The sequence below is a fragment of the Macrobrachium rosenbergii genome, chromosome 43 (assembly GCF_040412425.1).
Source record: "Macrobrachium rosenbergii isolate ZJJX-2024 chromosome 43, ASM4041242v1, whole genome shotgun sequence".
Lineage (NCBI taxonomy): Eukaryota > Metazoa > Arthropoda > Malacostraca > Decapoda > Palaemonidae > Macrobrachium > Macrobrachium rosenbergii.
The window spans coordinates 53466625-53488158 of record NC_089783.1 but is presented as its reverse complement, the minus strand read 5'-3'; the positions used below and the strand labels follow the sequence as shown (position 1 = coordinate 53488158).

At 37.3% G+C, this 21534-nt stretch overlaps 1 long non-coding RNA gene across 3 annotated transcripts in view; it reads right to left on the bottom strand.

Moving 5' to 3' along the window:
* LOC136828537 (uncharacterized) overlaps positions 1-21534 on the bottom strand; it is a 47377-nt gene continuing 25843 nt past the window's right edge. The window contains exon 6 of one of the 3 annotated variants that reach the window (XR_010850098.1): positions 1-228. This is a non-coding gene — a long non-coding RNA (uncharacterized lncRNA). Of the gene's footprint in view, positions 229-8930; positions 9161-11510; positions 11740-21534 lie in introns of those variants that run through there. The other 2 variants (XR_010850097.1, XR_010850096.1) reach the window with 2 other exon arrangements.

Genomic DNA, 21534 nt, shown 5'->3' with positions numbered 1-21534 from the left:
TTCAGTGTTAATTCTTTATCATTTCATAAACCTCAAACGTGTTTTTCCCAGTCTTGTGTTCAAATGATGTGAAGCTACACTTCACGAGCATTTCCACAGTGGATAGAGGGGAAAACAGATTTTAAAAAAGTGATTTGGAAGTTACATTAACAGAATGTCGTGAAAAGCGTCCTCAATCAGAAACAAGGGATCTCCACCCTCTGGTCCACCGTATATGGCAAGAAACTCCTGCAAAAGTAAAAAGGACGATGAACAAACGTGTGTATGAAACAAAATTTTTAAAAAATACTTAGAATAAAATGTAGAATTAAGGCCAAAGGCCAAGCACTGGGACCTATGAGGTCACTCAGCGCTGAAACGGAAACTGACAGCAAAAATGTTTGAAAGGCGTAACAGGAGGAAAATCTCGCAGTTGCACAATGAATCAACTGTTAGGAGAGGGTGGAACGCAAGATGGAAGAAAGAGAATATGAACGGAGGTACAGTAAAGGGACTGGAAGGGGTTGCAGCTAGAGCCCGAAGGAACGCTGCAAAGAACCTAAAGTAATGCCTACAGTGCATCGCATGAGGAGCACTGATGGCGATACCCACCTACGGGATATAAACAGCTGGATTTCCACGTTCAGTGAGACAGTTCGAGTTCTTGAGCAGCGCGTGTTTGAGGGAGAGCAGTCAATTCTGTATTCCTCCTTACAATTTCAACCCTGCTCTCAAACCACCTATCTTATCCTATCTTATCCATCCTATTCAAGCCTCTAACAAGTCTGTTCGGCACTTCATCTACTGCCTTGCTGACGGAGGATGGTAGTTATTCCAAGGTAGCAGAGCAAACACAACGCTTTACAGCGACAGAAATTTCCCAGCCAAATTCTCCAAAATGATGCAGACAACTACACACACACACACACACACACACACACTTATCACCTCAAACCTAAAAAGTTCAGTGCTAGCCATAAATTACTGGCTGCTCATGAAAGTAAAGAGGCCGTCATACCATAAGGCCAGCTTCATCCAACGATAATAACACAGGCAAGATAAAAATACTCAATCTGAAAAAAGAAACTAAACAATACTTACGATTAAAAATTAATTAAGCACATCTTTGATGTCCAAAGTTGAACATTTTATCATAAAAAATCCATTTCCCAAGGTAACACTGAAGATGAAAGTTAGGCGGGGTCACTCTTTATTTGGTCAAATATTTTTTCGGAGGTAACTTGATTTTTGTTTGTTCAAAGATGCCAAGTTCGATCAAATTTTGCCCGAAGAATGTACTGAGGTATTTATTTTGCGGACGTTTGGACGGCATAAAAGTACTGACAGACCAACACGCACACACACACACACAGAGAGAGAGAGAGAGAGAGAGAGAGAGAGAGAGAGAGAGAGAGAGAGAGAGAGAAGAAAAGTTAAGTATACCTTAGTTTTACCAGACCACTGAGGAGCTGATTAACAGCTCTCCTAGGGCTGGTCCGAAGGATTAGACTTATTTTACGTGGCTAAGAACAAATTGGTTACTTAGCAACGGGACCTACAGCTTATTGTGAAATCCGAACCACATTATAGTGAGAAATGAATTTCTATCACCGGAAATAAATTCCTCTAACTCTTCATCAGCCGGCCGGGGGAACTGAACTCCGACCCATCAGGTGACAGTCCGAAGCTCAATCGACTCAGCCAACGAAGGGCTGGAGAGAGAGAGAGAGAGAGAGAGAGAGAGAGAGAGAGAGAGAGAGAGAGAGAGACCTTTATAATCTATAATAAATATCCACGTACGCAGATCCTACACCAGTATTCAGTCCACGTAGAGCCTTAAAGTGCTACATAAAAATACGTAGTCCAACCAAAGCAGTCTCTCATGTGCTCATAAACGGACGTAAGCTGTCCTGTCACTCCTAGCCCCTAGTGCTGGATTTTACCCACTGCCCCTTTGCAAGCGTGCCTTCCAGCGCCTTTAAAATGAGGCTGCATCTCTGCTGGAACACCCCAGATAAGCCAAGGTTAACGAGGTCTGATTACAGGCCCAAGGTCGAACCGCTTGAAAACGCCCTCAAGTTCTGTTATCTTTTTTATGAAAATGGCACAAATGATATAAAAATTTCTATCGCCACTTTCAGAAGCGACCTGCAGTTAAATATCTCTTGTGACAAAAGACACATTCATGAAGGTTCCTGAAAATTGAGGTGAAAATTGAGGTGTAAGTAAGGTATATAAGTTAGGGGATTTTAGGATAATATTCAACACCTTACATAATGAGACTGGATTGACCAGCAGGAAGGGACGACTGATGGTATCAGTCAGAAGGGGAAAAAAACAAATGATGTTGACAATAAACGTAAGGGAACAAAGACAAATTTCAAAACGAAAAAAAGACGACGCCTGACATGAAATTCAGTTTGTTAACAACTAATTACATTTAGATTAGTCCTTTCTTCAAGTTCCATCCTCGCTGAACTTTCTTTCGCTCATTTTGCGACAGTGATAGCCATAATGTGGCAGAATTAACTCAGGAATGCTTTGCAGAAGTCATCTAAGAGAGAGAGAGAGAGAGAGAGAGAGAGAGAGAGAGAGAGAGAGAGAGAGAGAGAATATCAGTATCAGTTACGCAACTCTTCTCACAACACACAGGGCCGGAGTTCGAATCCTAGGCAAAAGTACAGAGCTACAAGAGAGTTCTATTAACACCCTGCACAAATAGCTAATCTATGCAGAGTACTACTGTATGTAGCATGCAATGCAATGTCATAGGCAGGGCAAATATGGGTATGGGCTAGCAATCGCCTCCTAAAACCAGGGCCGAGAATCAAGAGGGGTAACACCATTAGCTAACTACCTTGCAGGAAACAGGAGCGCCCGCGCACCCATGCCCACACATATTTGTATGTAAAAAGGGGGCGTTCACATGCATGCACACAGTATGTATGTGTATATATACAGTATACACACATATATGTGTGTGTGTGCCTGTTTCCTCAAAAACAAAAGCAATATGGAGTTTCATCAAAATAGTAACATACCAAGTACCGTATGATTATTTTGTATATAATGATAGTGGAATTCATTACTAATAGACACACATATATATATATATATATATATATATATATATATATATATATATATATATATATATATATATATATATATATATATATATATATATATATATATATATATATATATATATATATATATATATATATTGACCACATTCATAAACTTGAAACACCACAAAAGACAACAGAAAATTCTTGTAAGTTCCAAAACATAAAATATGAATGTGCTGAGAGCTGCACACACACACACACACACACACACACACACACACACACACACACACACACTAAGAACATTACCGTCATATTTGCAACACACTGAACTGAAGCTGTAAGTATGAACAAACAAACTCCCTGCCAAAGATGTCACAATCACTGTTAGAGAGAGAGAGAGAGAGAGAGAGAGAGAGAGAGAGAGAGAGAGAGTTTATTGCACTCTGATAAAAGAAGAAATCCAGGTAAACTGACGCTTATGTAAATGAAACTGAGAGAGACGAAGAGTGAATGTATATTCCTCTGTTCAATCATCTCTACAGCGCGCTGTAGTAAGAGTAATTCACTATACAAGGTTTCCCTTACAGGTGATTAAATCAAAATTAACCTGTTATCCTGAATTGAAGAAATATTCAGGTGTACACTATGTACAGAGAGAACTGCGTTGGTTGTGTCACTATGGGACGAGTACAGAATTTTCTTTATATCGCGTATTCCCCACACAAAACATTCTAATAATAATTATATTTACATAGCAATTAAATTGCTTTAGTTATTAAGAGTAACAAAATGATGATTTCCAATGCGAACGGTACGTACGAGTTCGCGGGTAGGTTAGGCATACATAATATGCAAATACCATGTCCAGAGTTATAATCCATTTTAGAGATTTGAAAATTATTTTTAGTTCTGAAACAAAAACCTGAAGAAAGTGCTATTTTGGGGAAGAAGAGGTAACCACACACTCATTACCACAAGTAACTGACAAACCAGTGGCAACAGATGTTTCCCTCAAAGAGGGCGTCTCTTCCAATTTGTCATAAGCTCTCTATCGATCATTAATACAGGAGTTGACCTCAGGCACAGGCTCTTGTCCTCCAGGGACCTTAGCATTGTCGAGATACCCTGACCCTTGCAGAATGTTGAAGTCACCTCTGATCCCGGTTTAGTTTTCTCTCGACGCTGTCAAATCTACCTGGAATAAATATAGTACCATAGAATTTAGGCCAATGGTCTAGCGCTGGGATCTATGAGGCCATTCATATTAATGACGGTATGAAGTTAAAAAGTCTGTTCTATGTTTGTAAGTGATTAAGTAATGGAACCAGCATCACGCTGACAACTGTCTGCTAAACAAGCTTTCCTTGAAAGAAAATTGTCTGGAGGTGGCGTGCATTTATCAACGTTGCGCGAAAGGTGTTCAGCCGTTAAAATGATTCCGCTGTACATTAAATATTTACGAGACAGGAGCTGTTCTTGGAGAACGGAGTCGAGATCTCCGTGTGATCGTCCAAAGATAAGGCGTCCATCTAGATAAGTCAAAATCTGCAATGTAAATTCCAGGCTCAGCATTGTACCAGGCTTTAGCAGTGGCGTAGCCGGCATTCCATCAGTTGGGGGGGGCTAGGTGGGGCCAAGATATTTTTTGGGGTTGCTAAAGAAAATTACACAAAATAATGTACCAGTTCTGTAATTAGGTAAATATGCTATTCTCGAATGTATATATCCATGTGAATGAAGGAAAATAATGGTATTGGTAATTAGTAAACCTATAATTGAAATGATAGAGCTCAACTTTCAACTAATTTTCAACTCTTACTATATGCAGATGTATCAAAAACTGTAAGGGTTAAAGTTTAGCTACAATGGGAATATCAACTCGGGGAAGGCAAGCATCTGATTGGGGGGAAGGGGGCAGGCGCCACCCATAGCGACGCCACTGGGCATTAGACCAAGTACTCAAGGTATATTAGTCCCCGTATGCAATCTGCAGTTATGCCCAATTATGCGTCTCTTTTTTTTTTTTTTTAGATTTTAGGTATATATGCCAAGCACTGGGACCTATGAGGTCATTCAGCGCTGAAACGGAAAGCGACAGTGAAAGGTTTGACAGGAGGAAAAACCTCAAAGCAATTGCACTATGAATCAATTGTTAGGAGAGGGTGGACAGCAAGATGGAAGAGAGAGAACATGAACGGAGGTACAGTAAAAGGAATGTAAGTAGTTGCAGCTAGGGGCCGAAGGGACATTGCAAAGACCCTGAAGTAATGCCTACACGGCACCGCATGTGGTGCACTGACAGCACTAAATCCCCTACGGTGTTTTGAGGTAATTATCGTTATAAAATGTATTTGACCTTCCAAGCCTTTTTACGGGCACTACACTCAGGTGTATCTGTGTATTTATGAGTTGCAACCTAATTCTCACTCTCCTTTTGGCCAGTTTTTCAATTTTCAACGTTCTCTTTGTTTTCTCAATTCGTCTAACTTGCTAACTTTTGGTTTGAATTTTCTTTCGATCACTTAGCTCTTAATTTTCAACTTTTGTTGCGCTATTACTGTTGTCTACATCCTTTTGCAAAGTAATGCATCGTTAACCTTGCTTTGCCATTTACGTTGAATAGTTGCATTAGTATGTGTGACTGCAAGAAGACACTGAACGAATTAAGCAATCAAGATTCTCGAAACAGGTCAAGAGTAATAAGCTTAACAGGGAGAAAGATGCTAGTACAAAAAAAGTCAAGAGAAAACAACAAAGATAAGTACAATATAAAGAAATCAGACGAAAAGAAACAGAATTTTCAGTGGAGTACGAAGTGCAGTTCCAGGAACAACAGTCATAAAGATCTGAGAGGTTATATAAATTTGAAAAAGAATTGAAAGGAGGCATCAGCTGAGAGCGAGCGAGCTTCCCCACATGAATAAGCCATAATCCCCTTGAAAGGACCATCAGTGAATTGGCGGACTACGGACTGTGAATATGGTACTAGAGGAAATGAGTACCCAGCAAGACAGTCACAGTCAGTAACGAGTCTTTGTTTGGGTTCATATGGAGGTCTCTGCTGAGACAAGAAGCGCAGACGTTCATATGGACTGATCATTAAAGAAACTTATTAATGAATACACTTTCCACGATAGCACTTTGATCAGGGAAATATCAGATATAGGTCTAGGAGGAGCCAGGGAATAGCAGTTCTTTGCACTTGCTGATTCAGGACCGTATTCGAGATTCCTCTCCAAACCTAAATGGACCCATTTGCGCTCATAATACCTTGAACACTTTCCAGTATGGCATACCCTACCAATTACGTCACAATAAAAAAAATAATATATATATATATATATATATATATTACGGTATTTGTTTCTTTCACTAAGTTACTGAATATCCAATTGTTGAGTTCTTTCTTTTCTACAAACGTAGTCTGTTTTTAGATGAAGTCACATTCTTACACACGGATGCACACATTGCATATATACACACACACACACACACACACATATATATATATATATATATATATATATATATATATATATATATATATATATATATATATATATATATATATATGGTATGGACACAAGAGGAAACAAATAAAGTACCAAAGACAAGAAGAAACATAAACATTAAATGACATGTAGGAAGAGCTGGAAACACCTGGGGGGGGGGAGAGAAAAATTCACAGAATTGCAAAGTCGAGGGACAAGAACACCAGAGACTACTTCCACATATAAAAACAGGCTAAGGATGGGAGTGGAGGGGTTTTATGCAACGAGGATAAGATAAAGAAGAGGTGGAAAGAATATTATGAGTCGAGTTGACTCAAGAATTTAGGCCAAGGGCCAAGCACTGGGACCTATGAGGTCATTCAGCGCTGAAACTGAAATTGACAGTAAAAGGTTTGCAAAGTGTAACAGGAGGAAAGCCTCGCAGTTGCACTATGAACCAATTGTTAGGAGAGGGTGGAAAGTAAGCTGGAAAAAAGAGAATATGAAAGGAGGTACAGTAAAAGGAACGAAAGGGGTTGCAGCTAGGGGCCGAGGGCACGCTGCAAAGAACCTTAAGTAATGCCTACAGTGCACTGCATGAGGTGCACTGACGGCACTACCTCCCAACGGGGAAAGTATATTATGAAAACCCGTTAAATGAAGAAAGCCTAGAAAATTCTTTGAAGGTGGATTCCAGAACCTTGGAATGACACATACTATTAGCAGGAAGTAAAGAACGCACTAAAGATGAAAAATGCTAAAGCAACAGGACCAGATGGTATTCCTGCAGAGGTGCAGAAGAGTCTGGAAGAAGGAACAGACATGCTGTGGGACCTAACAAAGAAAATATACAGTCAGGAAAACATACCAAAACAATGGAGAGAAAGCTGTATTGTGCCCCTATAAAGAAAAGGGTGACATCCAGGATTGTGCAGACTACAGAGGAATAAAGTTAATGTCTCACGCCATGAAAATCTTGGAAAGAATAATGTTTTAAAGAATTAGAGAAGAAACATCTGTAAGTGAAGCACAATTTGGTTTCATGCCAGAAAAGGCAAGAGTTTTGTAGGTGTATGCGAGTAAAGGGAACACCAGAGAAGTATGTGAGTTTTGTCCAAGATATGTATGAAGGAGCAAAAACGCAGGTTAAAAGCAGTGTTGGGTTAACAGAAAAAGGAATGAAAGAGGTTGCACGTCTAACCCCCTACGCGATGAATCAGTACGAACATAAAATCAAGAAACATCAACCACCACGTTTCATCTGACACAGCTAAGGGTAAGGACTGGACATGATCTGCGATAATCTTTCCGAGAGGGATCGGCATTTATTGTAATTGTTAGGAATCCACTCATAAAAATAAAAACAAATTAATCCCGCATTTCATGAGAACCAGAGATGGGCGAAGGAAACAGAATCGGAATAACAAGGCCATTAACAGGTGAAGATACACAATTCAACAGAAAAGTAAGTGGGCATTGTTGACGGAGCGTTATGAACATAAGGACAAACTATGAATTCGAAAAAGGTTTTGAACGGTTTTTATGCCAGAAGGCCGCGTGTAAATATAAACAGTTGAAAAATGCATTGGATAACAGAAGTAATGGGTAAGATGAATTTATGTTTCATTGTCCTACAAAGATTCTTCTTCATGCAGCAATGCAGATCGTGCTCGAGTTCTGTGTAATCTTACTGGAAGAAATTCAATGTATTCGATTTTCAGTCTTATTCAGCCATTTCTAGTCTTTCACCAGACGCCAACCCAAGAAAACCTGTCTTGGTTATGAAAATTCCTAATTTGAAAGAATCACCCTCATTATACATCTCTCTCTCTCTCTACTATCATTTTATCCCTTTGCTCATACTCTGTCCTAAACAGTTCTATTGTTCTAGGATTTACTTTACATAAAATCTCTAGAGACATTATGATGCATTTGGTCTAGCAAAACCTTGTGGTGTTGGGCTGATTCAAACGCCATCATCTGCACCTTCTGAGTCTGTGACATTTCTCTTTACTCCAATCTAAAACTTCTCTTCCATTTCAGACCACTTTTCTATATAAAATCTAAGAAAGGCATGCAGCAAAGGTGAGATAATATTCCTATACGTATTATATATACTGTATATATATACATATAAAACTAAAACGACAAATGTTGAATTTCTAAAGAGAAATGATGCCAACAGTCGCACTATATAACAACACAGGAAAGCCCAATCATCGTGTTCAGATGAGAGAACCGTAGCCTTCACACAGTGGTGTATCTAGATACAGCGATTGATTTTGACTCAAATGGACTGCTTCTTCTAATTTATAAGATTCTATAAACTACAGATTCAAAACGTGAAAAATCTTAAGTCTTAAAGATAGGTTACAAAAACCTCACATTCAGTACTAATTCTTTACTGTATAAGTTCATAAATCTCAAACGTTTTTCCCAGTCTTGCGTTCAAACGCCGTGAAGCTACACTTATGAACATTTCCACGCTGTATAGAGGCGAAGACAGAGTTTAAAAAATGACGGGAAGTTACACTAATAGAACCTGTTGTGAAAAGCGTCCTCAACCAGAAGCAAGGGGCCTGTACCCTCTGCTCCACCGAATATGGCAAGAAACTCCTGCAAAAGTAAAAAGATGAACTAATGTGTGTATTAAACAAAACAACACAAAAATAATACATTCTGTTTAGAATAAAATATAGAATTTAGGCCAAAGGCCAAGCACTGGGATCTAGGTCACTCAGCGCAGAGACAGAAACTGACAACAAAAATGTTTGAAAGGTTTAACAGGAAGAAAACCTCAAAGCAGTCGCACTATGAATCAACTGTTAGGAGAGGGTGTAAAGTAAGGTGGAAGAAAGAGAATATGAAAGGAGGTACAGTAAAGGGAATGGAAGGGGTTGCTGCTGGGGGTGGAAGAATCGCTGCAAAGAACCTCAAGTAATCCCTACAGCGCACTGCATGAGTGCACTGATGGCGCTACCCACCTACGGGAGATAAACTGCTGGATTTCCACGTTCAGTGAGACAGTTCGAGTTTTTGAGCAGCAAGTGTTTCGAGGGAGAGCAGTCAATTCTGTATTCCTCCTTTCAATTTCAACCCTGCTCTCAAACCACCTTTCTTATCCTATCTTATCCATCCTATTCAAGCCTCTAACAAGTCTGTTGGGCACTTCATCTACTGCCTTGCTGACGGAGGATGGTAGTTACTCCAAGGTACCAGAGCAAACCCAACGCTTTACAGAAATAGAAATTTCCCAGCCAAATTCTCCAAAACGATGCAGACGAACTACTCACACACACACACATACACACACGTATCACTTTAGCCATAAATTACTGGCTGCTCATGAAAGTAAAGAGGCCGTCATAACATAAGGCCAGTTTCATCCAACGATAACACAGGCGAGTTAAAAATACTCAGTCTGAAAAAAGTAACTAAATATTTATGGTTGAAAATTAAATTACGCACATTTTTGATGTCTAAGGTTGAATATTTTATAATGAAAAATCCATTCCGAAAGTAACATTGAAGACGAACGATGGGTTGGGTCACTCCGTTTTTGGCCAAATAATTTTTTCGAAGGAATATGCATTTTTGTTTGTTCTAAGATGACAAGTTCTATCAAATTTTGCCCGAAGAATGTACTGAGGTGAAAAGTTAATTTACTGCCACCAGTATTCACTCACTTGGAATAATCATTCTTCAATTACTGACTGTATAAGGTTAAATTTATTTAGCTAAAAACCGGTTCTAGTTTTGTGAGCGATAATAAATCACATTCATTAAAGTTACGATAAAGGTGTTCACTTCACTGAAAACAATTCCGTCGTATTATACAGAACCTGATTTGCAAAACGTATAAACACTTGTTAATTATATCTATATAGCTATTTATGAATCTATCTATATACCTATATAACTGTATACATAAATATACATGTATGTACTGTATATGTATGTATATATATATGTATATAATTTTACTTCACATGACATGAATGTTTCACGCATAATTCCGGTACTGATATATTATCCCGTGCTTTGTCTTCTCCAATCTCCACTCACCTCCAGTTCGCCTTCTCAAAGTTCTTACCAAGGCAGGTCTGGGCTTCCCAATTCTCCATCTCCCTTTCATCATTACCGCACGTAAATAAGAAACTTGTGTAATTTCCCTTATGGTATATCTTTCTAACTCTATCCTCCCACCTGACTCCTAATATCCTTCTTGATGCTTCGAACTTCAATCAACATCACCCTTTGGATAATGTTTCCTTTCACTGGATGCCAACTCGAGAGAACCTGTCTTGGTTATGAAAATTCCTAATTTGAAAGAAATCAGTCTCAATATACCTATCTCTTATTATTATTATTATTATTATTATTATTATTTCATCCCTTTGCGCATACTGTCCTGAATGGTTCTGTTGCTCTAGGATTTCCTTAACGTAATATCTCTATAGATATATGATGCATTTTGTCTAGCAAAACCTTGTGGTGTTCTACTGATTCAAACGCCACCGTCTGCATATTCTGAGTCTGTGAGATTTCTCTTATACACCAATCTAAAACGTCTCTTCCATTTCAGACCACTTTTCTATTATAAAATCTACGAGAAGGGCAAACAACAAACGTGAATAATATTCCTAAGCACATTATTTACTACCAAATCAATCAATGACTTCAGTTGACTTTATGTAATTTTACACGAATGTCAAAATATATATAGAACTAAAACGACAAATATTGAATTTTCAAAGAGAAATGATACCAAAAGTTGCACTAACAGCACAGGAAGGGCCAATCATTGTGTTCAGATGAGAGAACAGTAGCCTTCGCACAGATGAAGTGGTGTGTCTAGATGCAGCGTCATGTATTGTTTCCCGTAATCTATAAGAATATTCTTTCAACTACAGATTCAAAACGTGAAAAATCTCAAGTCGTAAAGATTGGTTACAAAAACCTCACATTCAGTATTAATTCTTTATCACTTCATAAATCTCAAAACGTTTTTCCCAGTCGTGTGTTCAAATGCCGTGAAGCTACACTTCATCAACATTTCCACACAGGATGGAAGCGGAGACAAAAATTTTAAAAAATGACTGAAAGTTACATTAATAGAATCTGTTGTGAAAAGCGTCCTCAACCAGATACATGGGGCCTGCACCCTCTGGTCCACCGAATATGGCAAGAAACTCCTGCAAAAGTAAAAAGAGGATGAACAACCGTGTGTATGAAACCACAAAAAAAAAAAAATTATACATTCTGTTTAGAATAAAATATAGAATTTAGGCCAAGGCCCAAGCGCTGGGATCTGAGGTCATTTTGCGCAGAAACGGAAACTGACAGTTGAAAATGTTTGAAAGGTGTAACAGGAGGAAAACTTCGCAGTTGCACTATGAATCAGCTGTTAGGAGAGGGTGGAACGTAAGGTGGAAGAAAGAGAATATGAACGGAGGTACAGTCAAAAGAATGGAAGGGGTTACAGCCAGGGGCCGAAGGGATGCTGCAAAGAACATTAAATAATGCCTACAGTGCACCGCATGAGGTGCACTGACTGCACTACCCCCTCCCCAATGGATACCCGAAGGGATGCTGCCAAAAACATTAAATATGCCTACAGTGCACCGCATGAGGTGCATTGACGGCACTAACCCCCTAAGGGACACATTCTATTTACTGCCCATTAAATATCGCCCTTGGCCACTTAATGACGTCTGTTTTGAGTTTGCAAAACATGAGGTTAGATTAAGTCGACCTTGTGCCAGAACGGGTCTGGCTTTTGTGCAGTCGTATGAGCCCAAAGAAATCTAATACTTAAGACATCTCGACTCAGACCGTGGGCACTGGTGCTGCAAGTTACAAAATAAATAGGCATTCTACTCCCATCCACGTAATCTTCATTTGTAGTGGGTAAAACCACAAACACGGGTGGTTGAACTTGACATCACATACACGGCGTGATGTTTCCACTTTCTCCTGTATTATCAGCCTTTCGTCGCAGTCTGCACTGTACAATGGAATTTATTTTTGCATTTAGCCTTTCATTTATCTACCAGTCTTCATCATGCCAGTTATTCAAAGTAACCACTAAAAATAAGTTCTGAAATCATATGTTTCACGAGATGCACTATGGGAATGTTTCTGAGAACGCAACCGACTCCTCAAGTCTTGATCGTACAACTAATTTTGGACTGAAAAACATTCGTGCGTCTTTTGTCAACTTCGAACAAATACCTTTCACTTGGTAAAAGCAGAAAAAGTTGAAGATCATCAGTTCTTCCGTGCCTTCCTTCATCATTATGCACTTTTCTGAGACAAGCGAAAATGCAAACAAGTAATTATTTTTCATCCAACAAAACAAGTTCAATCTTATAGTGGTTAGAAGCTTTTGTGATTCGGGAAGGTTGTAGACCGCTCACAGTTGCAAAGTTTTCGTGTGGACATGTGAATCTAACGATGCCTTAAAATGTACAAATTAACACTACACTGAGTTTAATTCTAAGGAAATTTAAAATATTTCGAATGACGAAGGGAGACCGTATTCATGTATATTGAAAAACTGTATTCATGTCTATTGAAAAACTTTCAAAACGACCGTAAGATGTTTTTTTTTTTAGCTACTAGCCATACTCCCTGCCGATGGCTCTTCTTTGTGGATTCACTTCAAATTTCTACTCAAACCTGCCTGTTTCCTGTCTCTGGTGGCGTTCCTCAAGGATCTGTTTTATTCCCTACACTGTCCCTTTTCATTATTGACCTCCTGAGCCCCTCTGTCCTACCTTTCCTATGCAGATGGACTCGAGTACTATATTCTCAAACTCTTTTCCTTTCCCTGTTATCTCAAGTATTCCATCTCAGTCTCCTTAATTACTGTGTGATACCATATATGTGGATCTGGACAGAAGTTCTGAATAAGGCAGATGGAAATGTATTTTCCAAGTTTCCAAGATCAATTTCCTTCTGTCCCGTTATCTTACACTCCCTAGCATTTCACACTGATGTTTGGTAGTCCTGCCCCAACTTCTCCAGCTGCTACTCAAGTTTTATTGTAGAACTTTTCAATTCTTTTAAAAGAGGATTGTTGTCATATCTCGGGAAATTCTACATACACAATTCTTCTTGACATAATAAATCATAGTCACGAAGTTTAATCACTTTTACCAAAAAAGACACTAAAGACAATTCTGACTAATAGAGAAAGTACAAATCGAAAACAACACACCACCAAGGCCCCGTGTCGCTCATTCAGTAAACCAACAAACTGCATTCAATAAAATAAACAGCAAGGAGTTATGGACATATTCAGAGATTCTGAAAAGGCATTAGAGGCCATCACCCTTCTATCAAGAGGGGATAGGCTCAACAGATTTTCCCAGACTCACACACTAAATGAAAACCTAAATAAAATGTAAAAAGGAAAACCATAAGGAGAAATGTGGCTCCTAATCCCAAAATTAGGATTTTTTGACAGGTGGACCAATCTAAAGGCAACGACAAAACTTCTACAAAGTAGGTAACAAAGACGCAGAACACTAAATGATCTCTCTGTGCATTACTGACGACGACCCAAAAATTTAGGAGGAAAGAGCCACCTCTGATGAAATGAAACCCCCAAAAAAAAAAAAAATGTGCGACTAACTCTGGGCAGGGAAAACGGGATCTTCATCATAAGTTTTATTAAACATACACGGTAAAGGTTAATAACACTAAATAGTAAAACAAACAGGTATATATAGAATGTATGTATGTATATGTTATATATATATATATATATATATATATATATATATATATATATATATATATATATATATATATATATATATATACACTAGCTGACGTAACCAGCGTTGCACTGTAAAAACTCAAAGTGCAGAACACACCCAGAATCTAGAATGCACCCAAAGCATAGAACACGCCCAAAACGTAGACCTCACCCGAACATTTATTTCTCCCAACCTTCTATTAGACAGGAAAAGGATCAGATCTATCTGTGGTGTAATATCAAAGAATTTTTATTTACAGGTTTTTAAAAATATAAATACAGTATGCAAATTATAAAGTAAAATCTTTCACAACTTCACTATAATATTACTTTAACACAAATACTGAATGTAAACATATTTAGTTTGACCGTCAGGAGCAAGAATAAATAATTCTTGGGCGAGGCCACCCTTGGGCAAGCAACATAAAGTTGTCCGTGGGAAAAACATGACGCTCTCAAACCCACCCCACAGTACTTAATAGACAGTCCCCCCCTGTGCCTTGTTGATCATGATCGAGAAGGCAAGTCTCAGTGGAAATTGCAACCTCTTAAAGTTAAAAGAGAGATCCGTCGGAATGAGTGGTATCCGTGGGATAAAAACTGTTTCACCCTCTCCCTTCCCTGTTAAGATAGTTGCTCCAATTACATGCCCAACATTTTGGACATTTTATACTTCACCCCTTCTCACCTACCCTCTTCCTATCGGGGCTGAACTTGGACTTGAAAGGCATCGGGAGTGACACTATTCATCTCAGCGACCTCAAAAACTATGGCTTAGACACTGATATATGTTGTTTTTGGTTATTTTTACATGTCACCCACTTCCCACACCCACCCCCTTTGGCGCCAGTGATGTCTTACCCCCACAGTATTCTTTTCCAGATAGTAAGTCATATGTATACCGAAATGAGATTTGATAAACCCATAAAGTTTATTTAGTTATTAAGTCTATGGACAGAACCAGCCCCGTTTCAGGGAAGCCCTTCCCAGCCCCAACCCCCTTGGTGCTAGTGATGTCTTATTCTCACAGTATTCTTTTCCAGATAGTAAGGCATGTACCAAGCTCGGTTAAAATTGCTCCATGCATTTCCGAGTTATGCTGAAACATACACACATGCATACATAATCCATTTATATATATATATATATATATATATATATATATATATATATATATATATATATAGATATATATAGATATATATATATATATATATATATATATATATATATATATATATATATATATATATATATATATAGATATATATATATAGATATATATATATATATATATATACATATTTTCAATATAATTATTCAATAAAACATTCAATAAAATAAATATGAAACACAGGTTTACTTATTAATTAGCAGAGTAAGTGCACTTATCCTTGGCGAGGGAACGCAAATCCAAGACTATGGAAGGCCTTGCTTTAGAGCCCTTGGCACAGCCAAAGGTTTCAGTACATTGGGATTACTATTGTAAGATAAACGACATAACTCAGCTGTGAAGAATCACAGTAAATCCCTGGTATTCGCGGTCTCACAATTCGCACTAACCTATTCGCGGATTTCTCTATGAAATATATATACGCATTATTCACTGAAAATTCGCCCATTCACTGTATTTTTCACTGAGAAATACTCAGTAATTACTGTATTTTCATCTAATTTTCATGACTAAATGCACATTTTGTGATAAAACCATTAAAATACTCAGGTAGTGCTCGAGTTACAATAATTCGCCTTTATGAAAATTCGATTTTGCAATGGGGTAAGCAATTAATACCGATAAGACAATATTTATAAAATATTTTCAAGTTTCGCGCGGGCGCAGGCAGCAGCGTACAATTACGCAGTGAGAGAGACCAAATTACAATAGAACAACTTCTTTTCCTCCATCTCTTTATCCCATCTAGTTAAAAAAGTAAAAGAGAATGATAAAAGTATTGTTAGCAACGTTATACTCTTGCGTAAATGCTACAGCCATAAACAACCGAACACGAAACTGTCGTTTTGCTTATCACCGAATCGGATAACAACAGCTGTTTTGCTTGTATTTCAACCATCGTGCGGTAATAAACAATTACCGTAGTTATAGCACAAATGACGTTAAGTAGAAGAGGACTGATATATTTTTACATTATACCCTTATTCGGTATTGATAAAAGATCGGCAAGGAAATATACTGCTAAATTTAAGCTGCAAGTTGAAGCTGAAGCTGAGAAAACAATGTTCAAGCAGCTAGTGACTATCAATTATCGTGCATCGGCCACATGGATGAAACTCGACCGTAATTAAAATTGGAAAGAGTATTTCAATTAAAACTACTGGGCATGAAAGTATTTTAATCAAAACCACTGGGCATGAAAGAACACATTACTGCTATTTTTACGCCGATACACGATAAATACGTAACGCTCGTATTATGATGAAATCAAGTGAAAATAGGAACGGAATCTTGATTTTTTTTACACAAAACAAACGCCCCCAAACGGCCAACGTCATCTATTGACGACAAAAACTAGCTAAATTAATTTCACGAGACGTATCTAAGTTATATTTAGACAAAAACATTTCGTATAACGAAAAATAACCTTGCCCCATATAAGGTATCTAGAGATTCATTTACGCTAACTAGACGCAAGAAAAGCGCTCTGATCCGAGTTAAATAAAGCGCATAACTGATTTCCAAACCAAAACTTTGATCGCTATGATCGCAATTTATAACACAAAAGCAATATAAAAATATATATACAATATTATGAGATACTGTGAATTAAGGCATGGTAAAAGTTCGTTTCCGGTCCGAACCCCAATTCTACATGACAAACACATTTTTTCGACTGTTTTCTTACTGTTTTCAATCGTCCCATTGAAGATTTCAACCGGAAATCATTCGTTGCCAATTTCCAAACCTCTCAAGTACAGAGTACTTGGTGTAAGAAAAATGCAGAAAACGAATTAATTCTGGCTGAAATCTAGAATGGAATAATTGAAAATGCCAAGAAAACATTGAAAAAATATGTTTGCCATGCACACATCAAAGTAGGCTAACACGCAGGCTTACGACACTTGCAGAACATCCAATAGCTGGTAAGATTTTACAAGTTGCCAATAAAAAATAATACCACGCAACCGATTAGTGTTGACTGGTTACAATTTTGCCATGTTAGCCATGGATGGGGGTTTGGTATTGTCTTCCCTTTTGAGTCGCAATTTGATGAGCTCTTTTCAAAACTATAGGTTACAATTTCATATCGTGAACGTTACGTTTTTGAGAGCCACTCACATATAATAAAAAAGAGAAGGCTTCGTCATATTGTTCGAAAAATTTCCTGATGTACTAATACTGTGTAAATTCACATCCATTACACGCGGCGTCCATTGTGCGATGATAATACTTACAAGCATTTTGCCCCATATCAGTCGTGGGTGAAATTTGAAATAACCAACGGAAAATGAGTAGGCTAATGAAAGAAATGACTTGTTTTCATTGGTCCTGAAGTAAGATCAGAATGAAAACCGGTTTATCATTGGGTGATTTCAATCGTATTCAAAAAGACGCCTAGTTACAAGGAGTCAACGTTTCGGCTTGGTTGATCTGATGAGCCGCGCCAATAATTTCAAATTCCGAGTCGACAGAACGCCCGCGCAAATGACGTTCGCCAATCACATCAAAACAATGTGACGTAAAGATAGATAAGTGGGTGAAATGCACGGGCATGCGCATGGCTGACGGCTGCTTATGTACAAACGCACTCACGGGAGCTCTTGAAGTCATGGGTTAAGATGAAATTGAAACAGAAAAAATCCTCAATTATTTACATAAATTTTATTTTTTATTGTGATAAATGCTACTCTGCGAGAATTATGTATATGGGTTTTTTCTTAATTTTTTTATGAAGATTCGAAAGAAATAAAAAATCGAGTAGGGATGTTCGGACCGGAAACGAACATTAACATTTTAAAAGATCCATGGAAAATATGCATATTCGTTATGTTGATGTTTGTATAATGCGATATTATGTGAATATAGAGTACAGTATAATGTTGGCTAGGCTACCATACATATATACAATATACCATAGTGTAGGCTAAGCTAATTCTTGTTTGTTATTCAATTTCTCTCTGTATTGAATTACCATAAGTCACTATGCATGAACCTCCAGAATTAGCTGATATTAATGATTACTATAAGTGTATGTATAGAGTATACTTTATAATGTAGGCTAGGCTACCATATTTGTATACATGGTACTGAATACCCTAGTGTAGGCTCAGCTATATTCGAGATACGTTTTTCCAACAAATGATGGGTTTTTTGGAACCTAACCGCATCGTAAGTAGAATAATACCTGTATAAGCATTTTTAGTTTTTTGTGTGTGTGTTTGAACTATCAAAATAGGCAGTTATAAGTGTTTTAGAAGGGTTCTAAGTATTCGCGGGTTTTTAGCTATTCGCGGGAGGGTGTGGTAAGGCCCCCCCCCCCCGCGAATACGGGGAGTTTACTACTGCACACACACTCAAAAGACTCAAAACATCTCTCCAAAAGTCCAAGAAGGTGAGGGTATAACTGACCTTTCTATATGGTCAAAGGATTAAAGGCTACAACATTTCCTATGCTGGAAATATTCGCAGAAAAAAAAAATTACCTCAAAAGAGATTATAAAAATTTGCAAACCAAATACAAAGGGAGAAACCAAGAAAAATGCCAATGTTTCATTTTAAAAAATACGTTTTCCATTACTATCAGACCAATTCTTCTCTCTCTCTCTCTCTCTCTCTCTCTCTCTCTCTCTCTCTCTCTCTCTCTCTCTCTCACCGATAGCAATGCTATTTACGTATTGATAATCTCGAACTAATTAGACGAAGCAACTAATTCATTTTGCGCTGCAGTGGGAGGAAAGCACAACATGAAAATATAAATGACACATTCAAATACTGAGAGGAAAACATATCAAAACAGAAAAAATTCATAGAAGAGCCAAACACTGATATCAATAAAACAATCTAATTTTGAGAAACAATAAAATAGCCAACTAGTAAGTCTGAGAAAAGTTAAAAAAAAAGAAAGTCCAATACTGAAAACACGTAACATGTTAGAAAATACTAAGAGAGAGCATGATAAACAGCCACACACAGTGAAAGCTGAACAGAACAGTCAAAGAATGACATAAAAATATAAAGAACAAAACCGAAAAAAAACACTTAGTCCAAATAAGTGAAAACGTAATTGAAGTCAAATATTAATTGAGAAACACGAGCAGCCAAACATTAAAACTAAACAATAGTCAACGCTGATTGGAAAACTAGGAGGTGGACAGCCAATTACCGAGAGAAAAAAAAAAAACAATAAAACACTCAACTATTGAAAAGAACAGACATGAAAATGGGCGAGTAATATAAAACGTCTGATGCGGAATCATATTCGAAAAGCCACAGAATAATGAAATATTAAAGGCATCCACTACCCGAGCACAGTCAAGTAATCTCATTAAAAAAAAATAAAATATGAAAGTCAAAAATAAGAGATCGAAAAACATAACAGCTAAACACTGAAAAGCAAACCATGTCAAATAATTGATTGAAAAAGAGCAGAATAGCCAGAAATTATTTGGAATATAGTAGTACAGAAGAGAACAGGCAATATTAAGAGAAAAATGACAACCGGGTAGTTCACATAAATATTGAGAGAAAAAGTGTAAACATCAAATGCTTAAAAAACTTGGAAGTCAAATATTGAGAGCTAAGAGAATAAAGGTCAAATATTGAGACCATAGTAGAAGAGGTCAAATACTAAAAGTACTGAGAATAAAGATCAATTATCGAGGCTATATGAGAATAAAGCTCAAACACTATGGGTAAAGTGGGTCAAGTGGAGTAAAGTTAATTACTGAGGAAATGAGAATAAAGGTTAAATACTAACTGCAGATATAAAGGTCAAATGTTGAGAGCAAAGAGCACGTAGGTCAACCACTGAGAATATAAAAGAGAATAAAGGTCAAAGACGGTCAAAGGTTGAGAGTAATGTGAGCAAAGGTTAAATACTGAGTTAAAAGAATAAAGGTCAAATATTGCAACCGCATGAGACTAAAGGTCAAATTCTAGGAGTAAAGAGAATAAGGGTCTATTATTGAGTAAATGAGAATAAAGGTCAAATACTGAGAGTAATGAGATTAAAGGTCAAATGCTGACATAAGAGACCATGGATCAATTATTGGGAGTAAAAGATAATAAAGGTCAAATAAGGTCAAACACAGAGTAAAGGAACAAACATTAAATATTGATTTAAAGAGAATAAGGGTCAAATACTGAGACCAGATGAGAATAAAGGTCAAATATTGAGATCTAAGAGAATAAAGGTCAAATATTGAGACCATATGAGAATGGAGGTCAAATACTACAAGAAAATAAAGGCCAATTATTGAGGCCATATGAGTATAAAGCTCAAATACTAAAGAGAATAAAGGTCAATTACTGAGAGTAAATGAGAATAAAGGTCAAATAATGATTGAGGAGAATAAAGGTCTAATATCGAAAGTAAAGAAAACATAGGTCAATTATTGAGAGTAAAAGAGAAGAAAGGTCAAATACTGAGCTAATAGAATGAAGGTCAAATATTGAGACCACATGAGAATAAAGGTCAAATACTAAGAGAGTAATAAACAAACTAAAGACCAAGTATTAAAAGTAAAGAAAAAAAAGGTCAATTATTACAACCATATGAGAATGAGGCCCAAATGCTTAAAGAGAATGAAAATAAGCTAGAGAAACTGAGAATAAAGGTCAAATACAGAGAATAAAGAGAATAATGGTCAAACACAAAGAATAAAGAGAATAAAGGTCAAATACAAAGAATAAAGAGAATAAAGGTCAAATACAAAGAATAACTAGAATAAAGGTCAAATGCTGAGAGTAAAGAAAACATAAGTGAATAATTGAGTAAAAGAGAATAACAGGTCAAATGAGGTCAAATACTGAGAGTAAAGCAAACAAAGGTCAAATATTGAGAGTAAAGAGAACATAGGTCAGATACTGAGTAAACGAGAATAAAGACCAAATAAGGTCAAATACAAAGAGCAAAGGGAACAAGGTCAAATACTGGGAGCAAAGAGAACAACAAATACTGGGAGAAAAAGTCAAAAAGAGAACAACGAAGACAAGTAAATATTGAGTAAAATAAAGTAAAGAAAAAGGTCAAATACTGAGTGTAAAGTG